Here is a 20,223-nt window from a genome sequence, read left to right as displayed (position 1 = left end):
GCTCTTATTTGGAAAAAAATGGAAACATTTTGTTTTATTTCGTTCAAAGAAAGACAAACAATCCAAACACAACCTTGTAATAAATAGTTCAAACTACAGAGATTTCCACGACAAGTAGTTGCAGCAGGTAAAGATGTGGCCATTTATGCAGCTTAGTTTACCTTCTCCAGCAGCGATTCTAGCCAGACAGGAAAAGGTGATCTTAAGCCATCATATCTTAAATAACTTCAGCAGAATTCAGCCACCAGAACTTTAACTGTTTATACAGTTCAGTGGCCTAAATGTGCTTGCAGATAATGCTCCTGCCAGGCCAGCTGCTAGCAGAGCCAGCATATGCAACAGCTATGGGAGGTTAGTGGGACAGGACCTTTCACCAGCTGAAGTGAAAATGCAACTACCTCTATGCGCAGGCTTGATATGATGCTTTCAACTCTATTGGATACCTTTACCTACCACAGAACAGTCAAGCCCAGCAAGATAACCACCTGGGAAAGAACACAACAACGTGTTGCTAGGATCAATAAAGAAGACTCTTTAGTTTTGATTTGAGAAGTACGCATCTCTTTCTCCACCACCATGCAGACAACAAGATTCTGGAGCCTAATAAAGATGAGTGAACAAAAGGACCAAAATGCCAATACAGAATAAAATTGTTGCCAGTTATGTCTTCCATTTTTTTAATCCATACCTCCAGAGTTTACTGCCTGTATTGTCCAGCCTTCTAAACCAGGTCTAGACAATCATCAAATCTAACATCTAACACCAAGAAGCATCTAGCTTGCCTTTTGTTTTTTTCCTTTTTTTTTTTCCCCCACACAAACTGGGCCAAAGACGCAAGATATGCCAAGCTGAAGACAAATGGAGGAATCTTGTGGGCTAAAATGTGGGGAGTTTGCAGCCACAGTTTCTTTTCCAATGAAGCCCTTTATCCCAATTTCCAGTTTTATCATTGCCATGACTGCCACTTCCTCTCTGCATAATGACTCAAAAATCTTTTGTAATAGGTAGGTTCAATTTATTATGTGACACCTCTGAATCACTTCTACTGCTGCCACCCTTGCTTGTGCCCTTCTACTTTCTCCATTCAGTTCTGACTTTCTGGCTTTGACTCACTCCCTACAGGCAGGTGAAGAAGCTGCAACAAAAGTTTGAAGCTGAAGTATTCAAAAAGCTTTCCCTTTTATAAAACACAAGGAAAGCATATCAAAGAGTGCTGGTTAACATGTTTTACTGCATGTTTCAACTAGCAGTTTTGTTCTATTTCCACTGTAGTTTTAAGAGGTATTTTTTACAACAGGATAACATGCTGCCGCAAAGCTCCTGTGCATAAACGGTGACCATCTGCCTGAAAATAATTTATTTACACATCAAAAAATCAACAACTTTGCGAGACTCCTCAGCGCCAATAATGAATATCCAAGTGAGATAAAAGAATTGTCCAAACTTAAGAGTTTAATGCATTTACATTCAGAGCCATTGTGGCATCACAACAAATAGAGCAACAAGAATTAAGTCACTGTAAAGAGAAAAAGAGATGAAAAAGAGCAGAAATCCACACTCCATCCCCTATTCTCCTTAGCATTCTGGGATGACGCGAAGGTAGAAAAGACGCTCTTGTAACAGGGACCACAACACACTGTTCTACTCAAACCTAACCTAGGATAATGCAAACACTTGTAAAACCTGTATGCTTAAAGTCTTATTAGAATTAAGGGACAGACATAGATCAGACCTAGGGAAGGTCACTGATGTGTGAAAAATCCACCTCCATCAATCAATAACATCTTCTCTGGTAAGCCCTTTGAAAACAGGTCTGTTTCAATCTCATCTCATTTAAATGTATCAAAGCAGACATTACTCAGCTGCATAAAACTGTTCACACAACTGCACGTATAAATACAGAGCACATAACTAACACATAGATTATGAGAGGAGTTTGGATCCAAATTTTATTAGCTATCAGTAGGTTTGAACAAGCCCTTTTGAGACTTCTTCCATAGCTCTTCAAAGCCCTTTACACACCTTCACCAAGGCATGTTAGCTGCTGAATGCTTTTCAAGCTTTCACTGGTTTTAATAGCAGGCTCTGAACACTTTTGAAGAACTGGCCACAGCTTATTCTCTAGGCAGCATTGCAAAGCAGAGCAAGATATTCCTGTTCCAGGAATCTGAAACACTTATTTGCAGTTCAGGCAACTATTGTTCCTGGATATACCATCACATATAGGAGACAGTACCTATAGGCTGAAAACAACCACAGGTAGCATTTCTGAAGAAAACTGCGGATGCAATGAGACAGAATTATATTTAAACTAAGAAGAAGAAAGATAATACCGCTAGCGTCAGAAGGTGAGCTATAAAGCTCTAGTCTAATTTTTTTTATCTGGTGATTACACGCTTCACTCTGATTAGGTATATGGCTTTTACAAGTAGGCACAATTTTACGCTCTCACTGTTTAGACAAGCTAACACATGCTAGAACTACAATCCAAATATCCACACTACAATCCAAATATCCACACTAGGATTTTATCCGTTATTAACAAAACCTTTCTTCCTAGTGAAGATAATATTATGCCTTGGATTTGAGGGCCAGAAATGCTGATTAATTACATTCCTGTTATTCAAACCCCTGCCGGCAGTAGCAAAACTGTCAAGAGTTGCCTTAATGCTGTACTACTGCTTCCTTGGGAAAGTGGACAACCTTAAGTTTTGAAGAGCACTGTGACTATTTGTGGCTGAAGGTCTGCATAGTAGCTCAACAATAACCAAAAAATACAGTACCTCAGGTTTCTTCTGCTGTCTTTCACTTTCAGAAGACAAAAGAACAGACACGGCACACCAGTATCAGTCAGAGATATTGAATCAAGGAAAAGAACAAAACAGGAAATCCTTCCTTCCAAAAGCTGAAGAGTGATAAATTTGCTACAGATTAACTCAAGGCTGAAAATGAAGAATGCTGATCCCTCCTCACACTAAAGTGAGTCAAGAAATCTTGACTTCTGACTCCCCTGTCCATCTGTAAATGTCAACATGCACCTCACGCCAGAGTTCAGGGCCCACATGTTCCAGTGGTTGCTGCAATTGCCTTGAGGTGAATGAGCAAGTCGGGAGGAACCTGCCTCACTCAGCACATCTGGACATTTCCTAGAGTGGTCTGTCCACAAGGGGCGAACTCTTCTCAATGCCAGACACCATCTATTGTACTTTATTCTTCCAACAGTTCAGAGCCTGAGCACTTAGCAAACTTTAGTTCACAAGCGAGTCATGTTTGGCTACATGGCCTTTAGACAAATATTTCAACAGCAATACTCATTATATGTATAAACACCACAAAACATATATAAATAAAGATTGAACTGGACAGATGAGAATATCTTGCTTTCATTGCACTTGCCACATCACCTGAGAACCACACTAAGAAGCTGCAGCATATAAATGGATTATTAAAACAGAGAATTTTTTAATTAAGTGTCCGCAAAGAAGTTTAATTTCTTTTTATTAAATTACACAACCAAAGACAACATATTACAGTCTCAAAGATTTCTTTGGGAAATGACCTATCAGTAGTAATTTTATTGCATTTCTACTTCCTGCATTTCAAAATTTCCATGAATACGTAATAAAAACTCTAGACACAACTTCCAGAGAACAGTAAAGTCTAAACATTGAGTTTCTCATTTTAAACACTACAGAGCACTGGGAATAAAAGTTGCGTAACTACTATCAGGAAAAACCACCATACCTTGCTAACTCTGTGCTAGCAGAACTACTGTTAAACTGCAAAAAGCAAGCTGGAACAATTACAGAAGTTAACCTAGTTGCTGCAACACTTTCTTAAAAACAGAAGTGAGAAAACTAGACGAGTTACAACTAAGCCTGTGATACTTAGTTACTCTACTGTATACTAGAAGATTTGTACTGAGTTAAGGATCTGCTAGCAGTTTGCTGAGATAGTTAAGTTCAAGGCCAGTAGCAAAGCCACCACTGTTTAACAGATGACCAGAGTTTCTTTCACTACCTTACCCGAGTTCCACAAAGTTTCAAGTCCTACGTAACCAAGTGCCAGCAAAGAAGGAAAAACCCATACTCAAAACCCCTCCACAGCGCCAGCTGCTGCACATTAACTACCTTAATTACTACTGTGTCTATATGACTTGAGAAACTTCCACATAACTCTCAATTCCACTTAAAAAAAAAATCAACTTTCCTCATGTTTCAAGAAGTTTGGAGATATTAAGTGTCATTTTACATGAAATATTCTTCTCTCTTGGTATGTTTATACCTCAGAACACGCTGCTGCTCTTCGGCACTGCTAATGAAATTGATTTGATGCTGCCGATTGTTTATAGGAAACCACAAGTTATTTAGACACCTTTTTTATTTAAATCCAAAAGTTTTGCTTTTTCAGAATAGTTGCTCGAGTTCTGTCTAATGAACATAAATAAAATGAACCAGTTGATGTCACCTGTTCCTCAGCTGAGACCACAAATAAAAAAAAATACCTTATGGATATTAGCTATTTTGTCTGGTCACATACACATTCAAGTATAATATGAATCATAGCAGAGTAGCTCATGAATAAATACAACTTCAAATCGTCAATTAAAAGCCTGAGCTGAGGCTGAACTTATCTTATTTAGAGTATATCCTTTTCTTTCTTTTTTAATACGTATATATCATTGCATAAAGTTAAGTCAGTTGCACCACACCTCATACACACACAGGATATTAAGCAGAAATACCACCCCTAAGTAGCCGCTAACAATATTCAAGAGCTCCAAACTCTCGAGACAGTACCTGTAGTGTGTGTAGCCTTTGCAGAACCCATCAGTGACAGTGGCTCTATTGTATGAGCAGTACTGGGGGTGCTGTGGTCTTCACAGCCTCCTACGTTTAGCCAGAAAGCGAAGCAAAGTGTCATCGCGAGGTTCTAACTAACCAACTGCTCCAAAACATTAGTCAGATTTCCAAATATCCACAGCACAAAGTTTCAAGTTTGTCCCGACAGGTATTAGAGTTTTTATAGCAACCACTAACTTCCTTTTCCCCATTTAAGAATGAACGCATACATGCCACACCTCATGCAATAAGGTGTTTTCCTGTATTAGACAAAAATGCCTTTTCTAACCCCAATTTGAGGGAAGGATAGGCCCTAAACCTAGCGAGGATGACACACTATTTGCTGCACAGATTGTGACCTTATTTCTGAAAGGGTACAACCACCCATCTGCCTATGACTTAAGTTAAACCACTGGAAAGCCATAAAAGTCAGCACAGATAAAACATTATTTTGCAGAATAGCAGAAGAGTCAGGTTTTCTTCATAACACTACGTGAAGCCAATAACTTACTCTTCATTACTGCGCATTCTATTGCTTTCTAGGGAAGGGAAGAGCTACTCCCTTCTATCTTTTAACAGTAAATCATTTTAACACAACTTCCCAGTGCACTTCTCTGTTAATGGAAGAGCCTATGCGTACACCTAACGGTGTTTCTCATCCACATATGTTTTTATCCCAGTGTTTGCATACAAAAATATTTTTACATAAAGTTTGTTAACAGTTCAGTCTGATAAAGAACTAACATGAATACTTCTAAAGGAAATGGAGATTTAGGGGGAGGAAGGGGAGGAAGAGAGTTGTTTGTTTCAATTGCAGGAAAGATCAAAATGAAGACGTTCAGGTTGAAAAGAGAACATAAAAGATGACCCCAAATTGGAATTTCCACTCCCTAAATCTGTAAATTTAAGTCCCCTTGTTAGTCTTCATCCTTCATGCTTGAAGTTTCCAAAGTTATCCTGAATTTAAACTCTTAGAGGGGTTTTTGTGCTTTATCTTTTTATCCTAAGAGAGGTGCTGCTCTCTTTCCTTAAGTTACAGCCCCTTCTAGCAAGGCTGCAGAGCTTTCCAATGCAATAAAGACAATTCATAAAAACAGAACTGAAGAAACAGACATACAACAGAACATGAGAATGTCACTATCCAGGCATTTATCCACAAACAATTTAGAAATATTTTGTATTGAAAGCTCTTTTGTAGTCAGATAAGACAGACATACATACAAGTAATTTTCTCCCTGAAATCCAGCAAACAGGATTTTAATCATCAGTGGAAAATAATAGTTTATAATGAACAATATTAGGAAAACTCCCTCCCTCAATTTCAGACATCTATACTAATAGAAACAAAGGATATCCTTTCTCTAAAAAACCTTTTCCTGTGGAGTCTCTTTTTCTTTAAGGCTATATGTCTAACTGTTTTGGCAGAGGATGGATGAGCTGAATGTGTCTCCTCAGTGAACTGAATGCCTCTTCTATCAAAAGATGTAATTATTCCTTTTAAAGCAGAGAACATATAAGCCTGCATCATTTTGCACATGTTTTTCCTCCACTGAGCAAGAGCAAATATAAAAGAGACTAATTCTTGGCATTAAAGGAGGAAGTGCTACAAATAAGTATTGACTTTTAAAGTTCAGAAGGACTGCTCTAACAGCCAGATTTTTTTCCTTTCCCCCCCTTTGATTAGGAGAGAATTTCTCAGGCACCACAAAACCAAAGTATACTTCAAACAATATGAAGTGGCAAATACGTGTTGTAGAAAGGCTGAAAGACACAAGGGTGATCCTATTTTAAATAAGTCTGTGACATTTCACCACTACTATAAGATGATGCAACTTCATTAAATTAAGAAGTTACATGCACTTAAACTGGCAATGACCCCTTACCTTACAAAACAGTTTATTATTCTCTCCCAGCAGGTAAAGACTCTCCTGGTGGAGTGAGGGATACATTTTTATTGTTGAGTCAGTCTCACCTTACACAGACTGCCCACCTTACACAGACTGCCTCATATGTTTAGTCTTGGTCTTCATTTGAAAGAAGATCTTTTCAGAGACCTTTAAAGCAAATTTGACTTTTTTACTTCTTGGCAGAAGGATATTAGGTCTCTCCAGCGACCACAACTACAAAGAAGTGGTAAATTCAGAGTTTACCAAATTAGACTTAATTCCTTATTACTCAAGAGCCAGGAGTTCCTCTGTAGCAATTATATGCAAGTTGCATCCCTTTGGGCAGCATAGGTGAAATAACAGGAAAAGATTCTTTTACTATTCCCGAATTTGAGAAAGGTACTCACTTCCAGAGAGTTCACTTTAAGGTCATTAATCTCCCCTAGTGCTCTCACCTGATTTCAACTCTGAATCTAACTCTCACCCAACACAGCTCAAGCCACTGTACCTTTGAACAAAAAGCAGCAAGTCTGTATCCCTCTCCTCTGAAGAGCACCGACTTCGAAGTTGTCACTTTCAAACATATCCACAATTAGGTATTTGCAAAAATCAGTCTTGAAAGATGGAAAAAGGTACACAGTCCGAGGGAAAGACATTTACTTCTACTTAAGTCATCCCCTGGACTAGCATCTGAAGATACTAAAATAGAAAAGGGCTAGAAATACACATTTCAAGTAGCTGCCTCCTTTCTTCCATGCAGGTGGGAGATCTTCCAGAGACCCACAGAGACTGACAGAGGCTAAATCTTTTCAATTGCCAAGCATTACATTATCTCACACTAGTGGACTGGAGGGATGTATGTGATGAAGTATTCCAACATACCGGGCTACAGAGTGCCAAACTAGAAAGAAGAGTTAGGATCTTCAAGAAACTGATCTTTCAAACAGGCAGTAGTTTCATATACATATTTTACTACCATAAGAAAAAAAATACTAGAAACAAACATTAAAGCTAAACAGAAATCATGGCTTCTCCAGACCACCTTTACATCCACTTCCTTTACAGTGTACTAAATACCAGTCTATGGAGTACATCTAATTTGCTTTTTCCTACCTGTGTGCCAAGAGAGGCTGACACAACCTCAAGGATTTCACTTCACCCAACCAGTTCTCAACTATCATGATAAAGTGCAAGCACAATACAAGGGCCTTTAATTTCCCTCATGTAGTTTACGTTGAGCTGAACTGCACTCACTTTATTACACTGAAAAATGCAAGTGTACCCATTGCCCATAAACAAACTCAGACTTTGATACTTTTAGTTACATAAAATCTTCAGCACATAGAAAATCACTATCCAGTCAATTATTCACTTATACTTGGATGGGTTTCTGCTCAGATCTTTAAGTCAGGCTACACGCTCTTACCACATTCCCTTTTGTACTTTCTTTTGAAATTCTCAAGGCACTCTGATAATCAACTACATCATCTGCAATGAACTCAAAAGACTTATTTTAAAACAATAGGTCACCTATGGTGGGTTTTGTTATTTATTTTTTCCTAGTATGTATGTATTTTCCTAGCATGTATCTATTCCTAGTATTTATGTTTTACTTTGAAATAGAAAGTCTGTTCTTATTGTATCACTTAACTTGCTGCTCCTCTTAGAAAAAAAAAAAATTGAGGAAGACTCAAAAAAGCCAGATTTATGATAAGCTATAAACTATGCTCTGACCAAAGTTATATGATTGTAACAGTAGAAGTTCTAATCTTTATCCCCCCCATCAATACACACTTTAGCATAAATAGGTTTTCAAGAAAAACAAAACAAGATTATTTGGGAATTTCACTAGGAAAAAAAAGTTGATTTCCAAAAGTAAATAGTTTTGAGAGTAGCTTTCTGTTCAGAGGTGCACAAAAATCTAGGTAAGTTTAGGCTGGAAAAGTGTGTTTGGGTTTTTTTTTTTTTAATCCTAAAATACAACACATACTGAGACTCTTACATAGCTTGGTCATATCCTTTTCCTTACTTTTGTATTCAGTTGCAAATCTCTAGTGGCATGAGTCACATCTCTCTAAAAGCATGCATACAGTAGTCAGCAGAATCCCCCGACTGTATTAATGCACCGAAAGAAAAACTTTTTTGTTCCTAAAGTCACCTTAAAAGAAAGGGGTCGAGGGTCATCAGAAATGACCCAAAGTCCATCAAAAGTAAATAGAAGTTTGAAATTAATGTAGTTATGAGATGTGGAAAGAGTATCTGTTTGGAATGCTGATGTTCTAAATCAAGAGTCTCAAAAATAAGAGGGCTGAGCTGGCAAATGGCAGCCCTGCTGTAACTGAAATGTACTGTCTGGCTATATTTAAAGACAATACCTCAACAGTTAAGTATTAGAACATTTTAAGTGAGATAAATAAGCATAAGACACAGGCAAATATCCTTGGTTATTTAATCATCCTGAAAGCAGTGTAGAAGTGTGAGGGTGAGTTCAAAGGTCAAACTCTTCTTTCAGCTTCTTGCAAAGAAAAGAAAGCTTAGCCCATTTTACCTTAGGGAAGGGGGGACTGTTCTTTCCATATGCCAGCGGTAGTTACAGCATTTCATAACACAGGAAAGAGGGAGTGTATTTACATATACAGGGTATGGAATCTTTTACTAGGACAATGAATCCCAAATCAAGATTCAGGTTAGAAAGAGCTGGGACAACAGAAAGTCCCAAAGAACAAAGGGAAGTTAAAACGTACATAAGATTTCCCCAGAGCTTCTTAATTACAGACTCTCAGCTTTTTGTAACTAAAAGTTTATTGTAATCACCATTTTGAAAGTCTAAGGGAAACCCACAGTTCCCTTTTAAAAATATTTCCCCCTGATCACAGCAATAACTTTGCATTTGCTCATATAAAATGATATTAATCTATCAACATAGTTCTAAATTAAAATCTAGTAGTAAGGAGAAGATACATTCTGGAGATTAGAACTAAATGCTCAAAAAGGAATTTTTTGAGTATGATCTAATAAAAGAGGAAACCAAAATGAAGTAAGCTTTTGTGTAAGACAGCTTGATAAAAGGTGCTAAAGTTATTATCTTCCTCTTTCTAGCCCCTACCCTAAATCTTACTCTCCCCACCTCTACCAAAACAAAGCAAAACCAAAAAAAAACATTATTCACTTAAAAGGAAGGGGAGAAAGAAAAAAAAAAAAAAAAGAAAATCCTCTAATCCAAAGCCTGGAAGCCATTCTCTAAAGACTACTTAATATGAAACTTTGTTTACAAGATACAAATATAGCCTTCTTACCACATTCAAAACCAGAAAACATCCACTTATTTCAAGAAATGTTTTTTCTATTTTGATCAACAAGGACATAGGTGCCCATTTTAAATTTAAATTCGGCCCCAATAGTGCCATAAGAATGTTTTAAATTCATACATGATATGCACTGTTTAAGACTGTTTAAACAAAGGAAGTAGGAAAAGCCTCAAAAATACACAGCAAAACTTAATGGCTTCAATTTTAAAATATATACTGATTGCAGCATGGCAAAATTATTCTCCTCTGCTTACAGCCAGTCTTCAGAAAGAATAAGTGCAGTCAGTGGAGTAATTTGTCCCACTGGAAATTCTGTATAAAACATCTACCTAAAATAAACAAGGCTTCGCAGCAAGAATCGTCAGTTGCCATTAAGGACACACCTTAAAGTTCTTACCACACAGTAACTAAACAAGTACAAACTAGTGGTGACTGTTCGCTACTTTTGTCTGAAAAGTTAATGAGATCAATTCACTCCTCAGTATCAGATCTTAAGATAATTTTCTTAAAAATGCCAAAGACAAACGACCCCAAAACACGAATACCCAGGATTGGAGTGTGTGATGTTTTATCAGCATGCCTAATGTTCTTGTAAACACGCATATAAATATTAACATTTAAACCTGACACCACGTAATATTAAAAGGTAAAACGCTGAACTGCTGCGAGTACTGGTGCTCTGGTACTGGAAGGCAGCTGTTGTTCCCCTGCCTTTTCTTTTGTTGTGCTTAATCTCATGTCAAGTCATTCAAACAACTCCAAACCGATGAAGACATAATTGAACAACCTTAACTAAAAAACTGATCTAGTGTTCTTAAATAGCTACATATACTGTTGAACGATTCTAAAAGGCTAACATATGAAAAAGGAATCTATAGAATTTAAATCAGCAACTCTGGTGCATGCAGAAGAGTTGCTTGGCTGCAGGCCAAGCCAATCAATAATCACTGTAATGACCATGTTTCTAAAGTTATTTTTCATATTTGTCATCCTAAAAACTTAAAGGCAAAACTTGAGAACACTTACTGCTTGCAAGAATGAGCTGCGAGATACAAAATCCAAATATTTTGCACCAAATTACAATGTTGCTCATTAAAAAAAAAAAAAACGTTACAGAAAGATTAGTAATCACAAAGCCACATTCCTAATACAAATCTTAAAATATTGACTCAGTTACAGAAACTAGTAAAGGGGAAGAAAGAAAAAAAAAAAAACATTTCCTCCACCCTTTCCCCCCTCCCTCCCCCTCTGCCAAAGAATGCAGTTTATCCTACTTATTTGAAACTGTCCTTTTGTATTATCCAAAGAAACGCTTAAACCTTAGTGTGGACATCACAAATTAAAGTATTAGCCGTATTCCCAAACCTACAGTTAATAGGAGATCCTAAGAGCAATAAAACATGGCGTTAAAGCATTTGCAAGCCATTGTCACAGCACTGCTCTGATACCTTTGCAGGCACAAAACCAGCCCCCACCAACCAACAAGCATGTAAGCATTGGTCAGCAAGTCAATGCCTGCTATTCAACTTGTAGTTAGGCGTTTTATTTCTGTGTCTTACAGATCATATCACTCCTGCATTTCAGGGCCTAATAAAATGTGAAGAATGATATGCTCCCTCTCTCTCCTTGCATCTGAAACTGCGTTATTTCCCTCTCTTCTTATTCACACATTCTTACAAAAAACTTCCCTTTTCACATACTTCTATAAGAAAACATTTCACTGCATCTACTTCAGTTCCTATTTCTATTTTCGATTTTCACTAGATCCTTCTGCTACTGCCCCTCCTCAAACCCACTGGAAGAAACTGATGTAGTTTTAAAGCTCTCAAGGTCATTTCAGAAATGAATAATAATAAAAAAAGACGTTGCCTTAAAAAAAAACCCTTAAAGCACACAACCCCCCCCCCCAACCTAGACCCTTTTCAAATTCAAACGCCTTTCATCAGCGGATCAATAACCCAACATATAGATTTTTGTTCACCACCACTTCAAAACTATTACACTTCAATTCAAATACTTACTGGGAGTCACACAGCACATTTTATGGGATGGCTCATTAGAGTACACATAGCCCTTACTTTCGCTGCTGGTTTTCTGTGTGGGAGCAAACAAACAACAAAAAAAAAAAAAACCCCACACCCAGAGACAGAAAGTCCAGTGGGTATCACAGAACGGGAATGAAATCGAATCTCTAGATATTCTAGGATTTTATTGTCCTCCCTTGGCAACGTCTTTTGTTGCTTCAGAAGTCAGTTGAGGCTTATTTATTTATTTTCTAAACTTCCTATTCCCCTTAAAAATAATAAATAAATAAATAAATAAATAAAAAAGAGAGAAACGCGATGCCGAAGAAATTATCAGGAAGGGTTTAGTCTTTAGAAGACAAAGGTAAACGAAACAAAAACTGCCCAAACCGATCAATAAACTTTTCATTAACACCCTCTCCGCCCCATGAGCCACTTACTACAAATCCTTCTTCCAGGAACATCTTTGACTCACAAAGAAATAGTCTCTTCCCGCTCCCCCTCCCGGCAGAAAAGCACCCCAAAACCAGGGCTCGAGCGTTGGAAAGCAAACACCCAGGTATACAATGGCAGTGCGAGACACCTACTTGCGCGGGGGGGGGGGACGAGGGGGAGGCGATCCCAGGCAGGAGAAGGAAATCGGGGACGGCGAGAAGTTTAGGGGTGGGAGGGAAGGAGGGTGGGAGGGAAAGGAGAGAGAGAGAGAGGGAAACCCTTCCCCTCTCTCCGCACCCACCGCGCCGCCTTTGGCTGCCCTGCCCGCCTGCGGGCGCTGCGGGACGGACCCCGCGCGGGGGGGCGGGACCTGCGCGCCCCGGGAGGGGCGGGACCTGCGCGGTACCTGCGCTGCCCCCGGGGATGCGCACGGGGGGGGTCGGTACCTGCGCTGCGCTCACACCTGTCCCCCCCGTTCTCCACCCACCTCCGCGGGACCTTCGCCCCCCCACCCCCCCTCGCCACTTGCTTTTCGTCCTCCTCTCCCCCGGGGCGCCTCGCGGCCACCGGACAGCACGGAGATGGGCGGGCAAACTCTCAGAGGAGGGGGTGTCCTCCCTGGGCTTCCCCTCCTCACAAAGGGATGCACCCCCTCCTCACAAAGGGGGGCACCACCACCCCCAGGTCCCCTCACAACGTCCCGGGGGCAGCTGCCCCCTGAATGCAGAGACCGCCCCGAGGGGAAGGGGCTGCGCCTCCCGCAGGTGAGGGGGAGAAGGAGGAGGGGACGGGGAACGGAGCCCCCGTGGAAGCTGACCCCCATCCCTCCCTCACCTGTGCCTGAGCCGCCTCCCGGCCAGCATCCTGAGGCGGGGGCAGAGGGAGGAGGGGAGAGCGGGGGCTACCGCCCGCGGTGCAGCCGGAGCCCGGACTCGGCGGCGCTGGCGCTCACGGCACTGTTTGTAAACGGCTCCCGCGGCAGCTGTTGCTCGGACACCCCCCGCGCAGGCCACGCCCCCTAGTGACAAGCCACGCCCCTCTCTCTTAGACCACGGCCCCGTCGGCGCCAGAGCACACCCTGAGCGACACAGACCACGCCCATCTGTGGCAGATAATGCCGCGCAGTGGAGCAGGCCACCCCCCCTTCCCTATAGACCACGCCCCCTTTTGTGACAGGTCACGCCCCTTTGGGCAGAGGCCGCGCCCCCCCCCCCGACGGGGCGGCCGGGCAGTCGCTGCCCTTCACTAACCCGTGCGCGGGGGCACCTCGTGTGGCGCCCGGCGGTGCCTCGGGGCCGCCGCGATTGTTCCCTTTGTGCGAAGCGGAGGGGGGGGGGGCGGTTATTGAAGCGCGGTTCGGGGTCCTCGTCGGCCGTTTGTGATGCAGGGAGATGGAGGCGATGCTTATCGCCCCGCATAACAAAACGCGGCGGAGGGCAGTTCCGCAGCGCCTCGTGGGTCGGAGCGGTCCCGGCTGCCCCCGAGCCAACCCTTTGCAAATGTAAATGGCGGCGATGCCCCTCGTGAGTACCTCACGGGAAAGGCTGCCCCATGCAAAGGGGCCGTTCGCTGCAGACACTCCGCTTAAAAACCGCCAAGCATTAGTAATTTTGCATTTGTTTTGGCAGGCGTAAGCGCTCAGCTGTTCTGTCTGGCGTTGCATTACTCCTCCTCCAGAGGTATGGGCGCTGAAGTGGGTCTAAACGCAGCAGACAAAGACTTAAATTAATTTTTAAGTATTCCGCTTGGAAACGAGCGGTTTAGGAGTTCAATACAGCCTGCATAGCGTTAAGTGCTTAATCTCTGCTAGACTCTGAGGTTAACACCTTCTTCACTTAAATGGGATAAGAAAGAGGTGAGTTTCCATATGGTCTCTCTTGTTTTTCCCCCAAAGACACACCGAGACCTGTTAAAGTCAGTTCGGTTTACATCACTGGGTTCAGATCGCACCCAGGGGCTTATTTGCTTCAGTATAAAAATCATCCTGCCTGAATGTCGGGCATTTCTAAAATAATTGCGACTAAAATTAAGGGGGGGAGGGGGTTGTTATGTGATTTTTAAAGTTTCCTCAAAAATGTTCTCCCTGTCTAAAATAAGCTGTGCTACTCAGGTTGGAATTTAGGCCACTTAAATAGCAAATAAAGATTAATCAAAAACTTCACAGAATGTGGTAATATTCTTACTCACCAGGTAGTTCTGGAAGATGAAATATCTTTATTGGCAAATTCTAATCTTGCCTCAGACTGCGTTGAAACAGCATTCTTTTCATGAAAAGAAAGTCAAAACCAGTAAGGTGAAACTTCTAAGATATATGTGTTGAAGAGCTGACTTCAAGGAGTCATACAGATAGATGGTGCACTGACTGGTTTCCTGAAAATTAAAAAAAAACCCAAAACACTACATGAATCAGCTGTGTAAGCCAAGATCATGGAGTTTTGCCTTGGTCTACTTCTTTACACGTTTTTAGACAATAGGTTTTGGCTCTCCTGGTGCTCTGAATGGTCTGAGAGTTTTGAATTGATCCAGGAGGAAACTGATGGAGGGCTTGTTACACAACACAATGAGCAATTTCAGTTGGCTTTTTCATTGTGATTTTTTGGCAGTATGATGTATCTGAGTGAGGTGTTTATACATGCATGCAAAATATTCCACTGTATTGCAAAAGCTTCAGATTTCTTTGTAATTAATTTGTATTATGTGATCAAACCTGATCCCTCAAACACTCCCAAGTTTAAGCACAGGAGTCGGCCAGCTCTCTTCAGCGGGACTTGCTATGTAAGTTATAGATTATCTGCAAATGGCAGCATGGCAAGAAGAACGAAGGAGAATTTCCCTGGAAATGGGTGTGGGAGTTACCAGTTTTGCTACACCCTATTACCCAAGTCACATGACTTTTAAAAATCATGACTCTTAAAAAAATTAGTCCTTTTATTGTCTTCTAATTTTAACAGGTTTTTAAGTCCTTATATTGAACGGTTATAAACAACTTCAAGGGCCACAAACTTTTAAAAATATTAAACTTTTGCTCTTAACTATGTCTCTTGAAAGACTCAGAGTCAAGTTTCGCAATATTTCTTGTTTTCATGACACATCAGAACCCATTATTTCCTCCCCTTCCTTTCATTTTTTGCCCCTTTTTAAAGACTATACTTTTTCAGGTGAAATATGAAATATGAAATATGGAGTATGAACTGACCTTCTTGATCACAAGGGGCGTTTCACTGGAGCCAGGACTCTGGATGACTGTAAATATGATTTAACAGAGAACATAGAAGCCGTATGGGTTTTATCCGCTGAGATATGGTACCTCTGTGGAAAAACATAAGAAAATAAGTCTATTACTGGAAAAAAATGAGAGTCTTAGAATCTCTTAAAACTTTTCTCCTTTTTTTTTTTTTGTTTCTTTTTCCCTCAAAGCGTATCATGTAATATCACATTACATGACTAAAATGAAAACATCCAATTTATTTTCACAGATTAGCCATGATGACCTCTGTGATTTACGCTCATAGCACTGGAAATGTTTGATATGCGGCAAGGGCCAACTTGTAAAAATAAATCTTATATTTTCTTCTCCCTCTGTTTGCCTTGAGTTGAGGACATTTGCTGCCTTTCTGGAGAAGTTTCAGCAATCGATGTATTATGTATGAAGTAAAAACTTCTACAACAAATGCACAGGAAAGACTGACAGACCTGTGTTTACTGTTCTGCGCTATATGTTACTACACAGTCTCACAATATTAAACCTAGCCCCAAACTAGACTTTGGAACCAGGCAGAATGCCTAAAATTGTGATAATCTTCTCCATAACAACGGGGGAAAAAAAAAATAACATTGCCAAAAGCTGAAGAGTTTAGTTTCAGTCCCCAAATAAATAATGCACTTAAAATTTCTGAGTTCTTTTAAATTGCATTATGTAGATTTGCATTATGTAAAAATCTATACTAAAAGTTTTGCAAACTTATTCAAGGCTTGCTCTTCTGCATACTGCCCAGGAGAAAACCCTCACTGTCAGAGTGAATGAAAACACAGCTGACGAGGCAACGGGAAGCCTCTACCTAAATTTAAAGTGTTTCGAGGGTTAGCATGGATGTTTGTCTCGCACAACTGACCTAAAGAGAAAAATACCTGGTTTATACCTGGCAGCAGGAGACCAGCCAAGTTTCATTCTTTTGCACGGCTGTTCTCTTATTTTAGATTCACATTTAGGCAGCTATTAAATCTGCCCCGCCATGTGGTTAAGGCACAAGTGGGATTTAGGGGATCTGGGCTCAGTCCCAGCTCTGCCACAGACTTCCTGCACGATCTTGGGCGAGTCTTCTCACAGGGCACACAGAATTTGGCAGGTTTAGGGTTTTGGTTGCTTTCAGCCCCTGCTCTAGCAGTCAAGTCGTTACATGAAATTCTCCATTTGCTGGCATGAATAGAGAAATAAAGTAAATGCTCAATATTTTAACTTTTAAGGAGATAACCTTGAAACTACGATCAGCGTAACTTAATGGCTCGAAGTTAGAGAACAAATTTTAGAACTCTGGTTTAAAACAGGGTGCCTGGGCCATAATCTGGAATATAAAATTCTACGGTCTTCATTACTGCACAACAATTTCTGTGTGTAAAGTCAGGATCATTTTGCTTCTTTGCTTACAAAATTGTTCATAAATTACTTGTGCAATGTTCACATGAGACCAAGACTAGAAAAATAGGCAGTTTTTTTTAATGAGAAGTCTTTATCAGTGTTTTGTGGCTTGGTTTTGAATTTCCTCTTTGCACAAATTACTTCTTTCAGCATTATTTCAGCAACGAGTAGAAGAAAATCCCATCGTGTCAGATGATTCTCCTGTTTTTGCCTCCGCAGAAGCGCAGGCAGTGGTGTGTTTACAGGAAATGCCTGCTGCAGAGGCACTCTGGTAGTTAGACACGGTCTCAGATTTGACTAACATGCTCACATGATTCGATTTACTAAACGAAGACACAGATGAGACGGTGATGAGAAAGCTGCAAGCAATCAGGTTCTTGCAACATCAGATAATCCATGAAGCGACTTTGTGCAGTAACCATGCAGAAGGCTCCCCGCGCCCTCCCCCCCTAAGAATGCGCCTGGCTGTTGCATTAGTAACTATCTCCTCAACCCATATTCAGTTACCAGGCTCTCTCTCATCAAGAGCAGCTCCCCCCGCCCCCCCTTTGCTTTCTAGACCAAAGTGCTGCATTCTTTAAAAATGCATTCCTAGGTATTTTTATGCTCAGCTGAAGTGTGTAGGTTTAGTTACTTTCCAAGCAGTGCATTAAACACGGAACAGTTTGTTTTTATAATGAGAAAGAAATTGCAAAGTTTTTCTTTCTCTGTTTTTTAATACATCCTGTCTGTATAAACTCATAGATTTCAAGTCCTGCGAGGCACGTTGACAGTACAGCTATTAAAGATTTTCTATTTGACCTTGATTTTGTTTTGTTTTCGCTGCGTATGAACTTTAAACAGACTTTAAGCATGACACGTCTTTTTACTTATCACAGTACATATAGGTTAGAAAAAGACATGTAAACAGAAACTCGTTTAATAACGTGTATTTCTAAAACATATCCTTTTCTGAAAGTTCATTTTGCTCAACCTGCAGTTTTGTTCCTGTACTTTGTTCTGCAAATGAATCCTTTTCAAAATGACGGCACACCATGGTGGGTATGTTCTCTTTTCTGATAACTCGTGGGGTGAAAGATCTCTGGGATCTTACTGTAATTTACTCAAGAACATGTTAGTTATTTGATAAGGTATATCACAATAGCAATAACAGCAGCACTGTTGCTACTGTGGTGATAGAGAATAAAGCTTCGCATGGAGAAGTAGTGTCTTTTGTTAGCTGAAAAGAGAAGAGAGAGTTTTCAGGCATGCAGCTTCTTCCTCAGGACTGAAAACAGAAACAAACTTCAAGCATGCGTACATTTGTACTGTGCAGTGAATGAAGAAAAATACATCAGTGAAATATAAATGATGTAAAAAAGGCTGCTTGAGAAGATAAACAAACCGAAGATAATGAAGTCCTACCCTCTGCCCAGACTGGCTGAGTTATCAGCACCAGAGGCCCTAAACTTTTGTTGTAACTTTCCAAATTGTCCTTCCTGGTATCACATGGCCTTTACTCTGAATATCAAGAGTCAGATCTAGAGACTGGCTGTTAATCCTCTCTCTTCCTTCATTAGTTTGAGCTTCCAGTCTTCTCACTCTCAGTTCATAAAAACTACTTTCTGCTGCTTGGATATGACAAAATAAAAGCGTATTGACCCATGCTAATTAGCACCTGACACCATTCTTCAATTAAAAAACAAAAAAAATCTCCTATTAAGAGCCCAACCCTGAGCTGACTGCTCACACATCCAGAGGTAGGTGCACACTGAACTGGTTCCAAAATTGAAACCTAAATACATTGTTTTGATGCTTAAATTCTGTATTTCTTAATAAAGCTTTTCTCACTCTGTTCATGAGCTTTGTTCACACTTGTTACAAAATAAGTTGGTCTACACCAAAAATCCAAGATCTTACAGATTTCTGTAAAACAAGACTTTTACAGCCTCATTTCAATTCTGACACTTTTGCTCTGCTGTAGGTGTAGTTCAAATTTCACCTTATTCACCACTTCTCTTTTTAGGGGTCATTTTCTATTTTGCCTCCCTTAAAGAAGTTTGACTTGTCTTTGTTTTGATCTTAAAGAAATTGAGTTGAAATTTTAGGCACACCACTAATATTTGCAACAGGGTGCATATTCAAAATGATGGAAGTCGCTTCTAGGAGTTTCACACCACCTCCCCAAACTGCGAGAGGCATCTCTAGGTGAATTCCTTTACTTTATACAGTGTATTCAAAGACTTAAACGAAGGCAGTTACTGCTGCTTGTAATTGTGATGCAGAGGCAGAACTCCAAGAACTGACCCACTGGCAAGGAAACAAAATTGTCTGCCTTAAGATAGCAGAGAAACTGAAGACACTTATGCATATTAATTCAGAGGTAAGGAAATATTCCTAAAAGTAAAGGTTTTTACACAAGACTACCCGAGACTCGATTAGGTGTAATCCCTAGGAAAAACATGGTGAGTTAATTTTTTGAGTCATACTTTTGAAAAATATTTACCTTAGAGAATGTCCTCACACTCAGCTATGGTGTTATGACAGCATTTAAATGCCTCAGTCGTGTGGCAGAGGGAACGGGATGCAAAAAGCAATTTTGTGATTATTTCCAAAACTTTCATGATGTTGAAATAATAATAATTGTCTCTCATAAACTGAAAGTGCTGATACATTAATAATGGATGATGGGATTCTTGCACATGTGTTTATTAATTTATAAACACCGCACAGCTTCAGAATGAAAGATGTTCTATAAATAGAAAGTTAATATTGATCAATCCTGAAGTGGTATTACCATTCTTGGAGGGTTGCAACTTTTTTTTTCTTCTTCCTAACCCGATAACACAAAGAATTCCCCGAGCTTGGCTCTTTGTTATAATTATTTGTTTCTCCCTATTGTACCTTCATCAGCATTTCCTCTTTGTATCAGAAATTCAGGAAGAAAAACCTGAGGCTCCTTAACGTTTTGAATGCCATGGAGCTGGTATGACAAAAATGTGCATTTGAAAGGTTATAAAAAAAGAGACAAGCAATTGTTTAAAATGAGGTATTAGCATGACAGTTGACAAAGGCATGGTATGTTGCCAGGTCTCACTGGTTTCTAATGCTGGT

The 20,223-nt window shown here is 40.1% G+C and overlaps 1 protein-coding gene across 4 annotated transcripts in view; it reads right to left on the bottom strand.

The window, feature by feature from the left end:
* ZNF217 (zinc finger protein 217) overlaps positions 1–20,223 on the bottom strand; it is a 36,975-nt gene that overhangs the window by 14,901 nt on the left and 1,851 nt on the right. The window contains exons 2-3 of one of the 4 annotated variants that reach the window (XM_054081494.1): positions 15,691–15,803; positions 14,682–14,864 (exon numbers count right to left, since the gene is read on the bottom strand). The gene's annotated coding sequence lies outside the window, so the exon portion shown is untranslated. Of the gene's footprint in view, positions 1–12,499; positions 12,637–12,795; positions 12,816–13,328; positions 13,485–14,681; positions 14,865–15,690; positions 15,804–20,223 lie in introns of those variants that run through there. The other 3 variants (XM_054081493.1, XM_054081496.1, XM_054081495.1) reach the window with 3 other exon arrangements.

This window comes from Cuculus canorus, chromosome 16 (assembly GCF_017976375.1).
Source record: "Cuculus canorus isolate bCucCan1 chromosome 16, bCucCan1.pri, whole genome shotgun sequence".
In the NCBI taxonomy this organism is placed as follows: domain Eukaryota; kingdom Metazoa; phylum Chordata; class Aves; order Cuculiformes; family Cuculidae; genus Cuculus; species Cuculus canorus.
The sequence above is the reverse complement of the archived record's forward strand: the minus strand, read 5'-3'. Positions and strand labels throughout refer to the sequence as shown.